This window comes from Plectropomus leopardus, chromosome 18, assembly GCF_026936395.1.
Source record: "Plectropomus leopardus strain MGB_pleo_1.0 chromosome 18, ASM2693639v1, whole genome shotgun sequence".
In the NCBI taxonomy this organism is placed as follows: domain Eukaryota; kingdom Metazoa; phylum Chordata; class Actinopteri; order Perciformes; family Serranidae; genus Plectropomus; species Plectropomus leopardus.
In genome coordinates this window covers 6,395,577-6,402,232 of record NC_142193.1, presented here as the reverse complement: position 1 = coordinate 6,402,232, position 6,656 = coordinate 6,395,577, and the positions used below count along the sequence as shown (strand labels likewise).

Below are 6,656 nucleotides of genomic sequence, written 5' to 3'. Positions count from 1 at the left end.
TTTTAAAGCTCTAGTGGCCCAGCTACATATTTGCAGCTTTAAAAACAGCTTTTATTTGTCTGAATCCTATTCTGTCAAGTTTTTTGGATACTGACTTTATGCATTTTCTCTTTTTGACCTTTAATGCTCGTCTGCGTTTAAATAATACAACACTTAGAGCATCAAAGGGCCACTCCCTGATGCAACCTCACAGTAATAGTCCAGTTAAGAAGCTGCTAAGATCTCTGAAGAGTCCAGACTGTTGGCCAGGGAGGCACTGTTGGTCAACTTTTGGGGTTGAGGCCATCTGTTGGGTGACTGGATAGGCAGATGGGGTCATTTGACAAATTTTGAGATGTTTGTTTAATGTATTTTTGATTAAAGAATATTGACTTATATAGTGGATTCAAGCATCTAAGCATGTAAAGGCATGACCATTATCAGTAAAATACTCACAGTTGAAAACAGAGATATATGATGCAAGGGACGAAGGAGCAGGTGTGCAGTTGGATGGGGAAGGTCAGATGATGGGAAATGGTGAGAACGCAGGGGTTACTTTAGGGCAAGAGGGAGTGGAAGGATCTGAAAGGAAAGCAGAGTTAATACATGGCAGAGGAAAACAGCAGACAAAGGAAAATGTGAGGCTAATATTATGACAAAGCAGCAGTAACAAGTGTTTACCGTTTAATATTAACATACTCCTGCATGCACCAGCGCACTGAAGTGCTTTATTTGATCAGGTGGTGGAGAAGACCACTGAGCACTGTCTGTGACAACCTGTTGTGTAACACACAGACGCGTGGGAAAAAAACAAAAAAAACAGTGGCAGTGTCAGTGGCATTAAACTGAAGAGGGACACAAATCACAGGGACACATAAGCTTTCCAGAGGCACATCCCTAAGGTTGAGTTTAAAGGAAGGTGATATACAACTGTCTCCTCTCTCCAATAAAAGCCACGCACCCAGCGGGATGTTTTACAGTTGATAAGTACCAAGAGCAGTCTTGTAAAAAGTCTCACTTTTAATGAACAAGCTTCGTGGCTCCACTGTGACTTTGAAACGTCCTCTGGGATTCACCAGGATGCTCTCATCGCTGTGTTAAAGTGCTTCACTGCTCTTTTCTGTGCTGCATGTTTGATCCTGCAGCCTCACTGTACCTGCAGAGGGCTGTGACAGCGCGGAGACGTGCAGCCAGTAAAACATTTTACTGCTAATAAAGACACATCTTGATATTGTTTTTCTTGCTCTTGTCTCGCACAGTTAGAACTGGCTTTGGCAGAAAACACTTCTGTCTCTGAACAAATCATTTGCTCATTGTTAACATGAGAGCTTAGTGTTTAACAAGACATTTGCCTCCGCTCAAACTAGATTTAATTAGCTTACAACTTTAACTGACTGCCTAAATATAACCATCATGACACATCCTGAGCTCAATCACATGCACTTTTCATTACAGATGCAGCAGTGAGCTCATGTTTCTTTACCAGCACAGAATGCACCCAGGCACGAAGGCTAGCACTGTTCCCTTTCCTCTGAGGAAACTGTGGACTCCATGTCCTGCAGGCTGGAGTTTGTGCAACCCGCACACCATGTTGAAAAATGCAATGTAAAACTTTTTTTTAAAATTACAACCAAACCTCACTACCATCTAGCCCGCTGACCTGAGGCAGAGTCAGGGATATTGATTCTCTGTGTAAAGTTATGTGATGCAATGTGAGGGAGAAAAAAAAACCAAAAACATTTTCACAAACATTGCTGAAAATGTCTACTTTTTGCTCTGAATGTCTGGTCTCATGTCCTGTGAAGCATACAAAATCCTGCATTAACTTTTCAAATGTGCATTTCCAGGTGATGTTGAATGAATGAATGAATAAAAAATATATAAATAAATAAATTTAGTAGGAAATTCAACCTGCATATTGCTCTTTAAAATGTTGGGTCTCCTGCAGGACCATCATGCAGTTTTGCTGGTGGTTTGGAGCTCTGTGAGGTTGTGAACGGTCAATTAACAAACTTCATCCATAACTTTTTATCAAACAAAGTGGAGTTTAATAGTCAACAAATGCCAGAGGAGAGTAGTGGGGTTGACAGATTATCGGCATGGCCATAATCACATGACCAAAGTGCTGATGGGAGTCAAGAGGGAGCTCGTCCCAAGCAGTCAAATCAGGAGGCAGGTTGTGGTGGATGGGACACAAAAAAACAGGACTTTTCCCAGGAGACCGTTGTCCAGAACCAATGTGAACTTTTGAATGATTTTAAGGTACGAAGTCACTATTCTTTTGTTAAACCTGACATTATGTTGAGGATGTAACATCATTTGTGGGGCACTTATTTGTTGGATATCATACAAACTGTTGTATCAGGATTTATTGTATTAATACATCTAATATTCTTTGCTATGGTTTGTTTCCAACGTGTTTTCTTTCCCTATTACTGCACTCATCAATGAATTTTTCTCATTTTGAATAACTTCTACAACTGCTAAACTCTCCCAAATATCTTCTACTGGACTGAAGAGATCCAAGTGTTTTCTTTGTGGTCCATATTTTTTAGTTTGTGTTATTTTTGTTGCACAACAGCTTTAGTCGGAAACATTCAGCTCCCCTGACCAGATGCATAAAATGTCATCGTTAATGGGAACAGTTATGCATTGATCAACCTCTGAGAAGCCCAAGAAGAAGTGAATCCGGGGTGAGGGATGGGCAGTTCAATTCATGAGAATAAAGGGTATCGATTGGTGGGATGTCTCATTGGAAATGAATTGTATCATTATAAATGCCTCCTACTTTCTGATGAAAAAAATAACCCTTTTCCACTCCTTCTTCTGGATGTTTTTTGTGGCCTATTTATGAACATTACTCATGCCAGGTTCGCTGCAAACAAAGCCCAGTGATGTATATCCAACCTGCAGTGAATAAAAGCCGTTGTTTAATGCCGTGTTGTCATTAATAGAGAAGGTCATACAGTGAGCCTGTTTGTTCAGACTGAAAAATACAGGTCCACCTTGAGATGAAGCATTGCTATCATCAAGCCCCATTAAGCCCAGGAGCGGCACAGAAATATGCATCTAATGTATTCTCCAAGGACTGAGACGGCGCTGTAGCTCATTTAGTGCCAAACAAGAGGTTCGTGTCATTATTTGGACGCTGTGCAAGTGCATTATGTTCCAAAGAGAAATGTGCTAGGAAGTTAAATTAATTTTTACCCACGTCTCAACCAATATGTGATGTTTTTTTTTTTAAATTTGAAGCTGTACAAATGAAATCTTAAATAGTTTTACTATATGACTTGAAAATTAAACTCAGTAGAGTGCAGATCAGTGAGTTGATCGTGGCCACCCTTGACAGTTCTTGTTATTCTAGCAGATGCACAGCAGTGCATTTCAGAAGCCTAGAAGCTAATAAAAATATGCGTCCTGTCTATTTTTGATGGAGCTGCAGGGCGTTGCACAGAGCAGAGTTTGTTATCCTTCAAATAGGCAGCGTATGTAAAATAAACAGTAGATGATTATCAGGATGAATGCTTTTTTAGTGACTAAAACACCACCACACATCTTTGATCGATGTGGTTCATAACTGGTTTTTTGACGGTAATACCTTTGACTGCAGATGGTGAAATTGTTACTCTCAGCTCCCTTACTGTCAAGATAATGAAATTTGGGATTTATTGCCTAAGTTTAGACATAACATATCAGGTATGGAATTAATCCACAGATAGTCTGGACCAAAAGAAAACTACATTTTTCTATATTTTTGAGCCATGACATAGGCTGAAATGTGGCCTACAACACACGGCAAGGCTTGTTGTTTTTGACTGATCCGATTTCTTGTGGCCTCATACAAGACAGAATATGAAAACAAATGTTCTTTTATTTTTGCTCATATCCAGGATTTGTTCTTATTTTGTTAGTACCAATTGATTTTTGGGATTCACCAGTGTGTCTTATTTTTGCTTTTTTTGTAGGTAAGAGAACATTTTAGTCCAGAGCACTTGTATCAAAATAAGAGAAAAATATCTCGCTTTCATAGTAAACAAATTATTGTCCAATACAAGGTAAAATACTTTTTATATTTGAGGAACATTTTAAAATGCATTCATTTCATTAATCAAATTTAGATGGGGTTTTAGAGGAATAATAGTGATTTATAGTGTATTATTAAATTTCAGGGGTAAAGGGATACTGTACTCTGTCTATTGATCCAGATTACTGTAATTTCAGTTACTGTGCGTCCCTCCGCTGACCAGAGCTGAACAGTAATAAACATTTAGTCAAATACAGTACTTAAGTACAAACTGAGGTTTCTTTTAGATGATTTGATAATCTTAATCTCACGCCACTTTCTTTTTCTACTCCTCTACACTTCAGAGGGAAATATTGTGCTTTTTACTCCACTACAATTATAAGATAACTACTTTTTTAATTATTTTTTTTCACACAAACCAAAACTGAAAATATTAGAAAGAAAATTAACTGGCAACTATTTCTGTCTATAAGTCATATTCATACAAAATAAATAACTAATAATGGTTCCAAAAACACACATATATATAAAACACTAATGCTCCAGTGCAATGAAATCACATTCACTTTGTTTAAGTGTATTTTACAGTTGGCCTTCATCAGTTTCACTGCTGCAGAACTTCTTCTTCTTCTCTCAGTCGTTTTTGGTGTCATCTCTCCAGTCTTGGCCATTTGCCAGAGCACAAAACCTGCCCTTATAGTGTTTAGGTGTTAGGTGTTGTTGGGATTCATCATTGAGCACACCTAGTTCAGAACAAATTTGGGTGATTTAGAGCGTTTGGTGCATCTGGAGTTGACTTCTCTGTTTTTTTCTCTGACCAGAAAATTAAGAGAAAATAGAACAAAATTTTAAGAGAATGTTGCTGCATAAGGCCCAATGATGTATAAAATAGTCAATAAAACAGGGGTTTTAAACAATCACATCAGTATCAGGAAATCCTTCAGTATACATTCATAAATGTTCCCACAAAAGATTAGGCTGATTGGTCCAGCGGTTTTTAAGATTAGCTCTGAATAGACAGATACACATAGTCACACACACACACACACACACACACACACACACACACACACACACACACACACACACACACACACGCGCGTGCGCTACCAGCTGCATGATCTCCTCCATTCTTACACCTGGCTGAGATAACAATGTTTTAAATGACTTTTAAGTGCCAAAATCACAAAAAAAATATCACCTGATTCTTCAGTACCACTTGGATTTCTGGAGCTGGAGTGTGTTTTGTGTTTTGCCCTGGCATTTCCTTCTGTTTCCGTGGTTCCCTGTTCTGTTCATCACCTGTTTGCCATCAGCCAATCAAATGCCCCGCCTCTCATCCGCTCATTAACACATTAACATGCAACATTTCATTTTTTTTCTCTGTCTCTCTGACCACTCACTGCAAGATTGAATGAATGACTTTATTTCAAACCAAAGATTTAAAAAATATTTTAAACAAACAAAACAAAGGAACAGTGTCTAGGTAGAAGTAAAACTTTTATGTTCCTACCCCATCTTACTTTTCCCCTTTTAACGCATATTATTTCAACAAATTCCCAAATTTATTTACAATTAGCACATGCAACCATCCCTAGTTTACTAACCACCCAAATAAATTAATAAATAACTATCCTAGGTTCATTTACATTCCCAATATCCTCCAGTGCTCCAAAATAAATACAAAATAAGTAGACACACTCCTAACAACCTTTCCTCTCCCATATACCTGCCAAAATATCTTTTTCTGTATCGTTTTTTTAAATTGATTTATGATGATTGATCAAGATTTACACCGACTCTTTTTTGTTGTACGAACATATGTTTTAAAATTAAATTCTCATCTTAAATCATGGCCCTCCCTCTCTGTCACAAAACACTTTCTGAATGTTGCCTGAATTGAATTATGTCTTACTCTAAACATGATTATTGCAGTTTAAAGTTTGACCAGATCTATGAATTTCAATGCACATCCCACATGATGTACTATCCTGGTTGCTCTCTTTGGAAGTTTGCATATTGGTTGTAGGTTGCAGCAGCCATTATTACACCTCACAGCCAACTAAGTTCACTCTGTATTATTTTGCTTTTCTTGTTTTTTTTCTCCCTTTATCTTGTGCCTTTTAACCTGTGTTTTCCTGTGCTTTATGGTCTAACTCACCTGCCTGCCAGCTTTACCTGCACCACACCTCTCACTGTCTGCCCACGCCAGCCTCATCTCAGCCACATCCACGCCTCTCAACGGACCCCGGACCCCCACACCTTACATCATGCCCATTTTAATCATCCTTGTGCCTATAAACCTTTTACCATCATTCAGTCTGTGTCTTGCGCTTGGAATCTTCTCCTGTTCATAACATTTAATGTCTTACAGATCACAGTTTTGGTTTGAATTTTGAGGTAAGATGCCAATTTTGTTTTTAAAGATTCTTCTGTTACTTGCTGCTTTAAAATGTGCTACATCATAGCATATTCACCATGTAAACAAAGAAATTAAAATGATTATCACACTCAATCTTACAGTCAATTCATTGCAATTTTTGTGCCCCAGGGCTGGATTTATTCCAAAATCTGCCAGATTGGATTATGATTTTAATGACCTTGATGAATTTAGGTTTAGGCTTATACTTTTTTCTTTTTAAAGGTTTGTGAC

General features: G+C 38.1%; 1 long non-coding RNA gene across 1 annotated transcript; it reads right to left on the bottom strand.

Annotated features, from left to right (window-relative positions):
* Positions 1-435: 435 nt before the first annotated feature.
* LOC148186426 (uncharacterized) lies at positions 436-5,299 on the bottom strand. Its single transcript, XR_015774809.1, has 3 exons — positions 5,205-5,299; positions 661-756; positions 436-561 (listed from the first exon to the last, which is right to left on the bottom strand). It is a non-coding gene; the product is annotated as an uncharacterized LOC148186426 (long non-coding RNA).
* Positions 5,300-6,656: the final 1,357 nt, after the last annotated feature.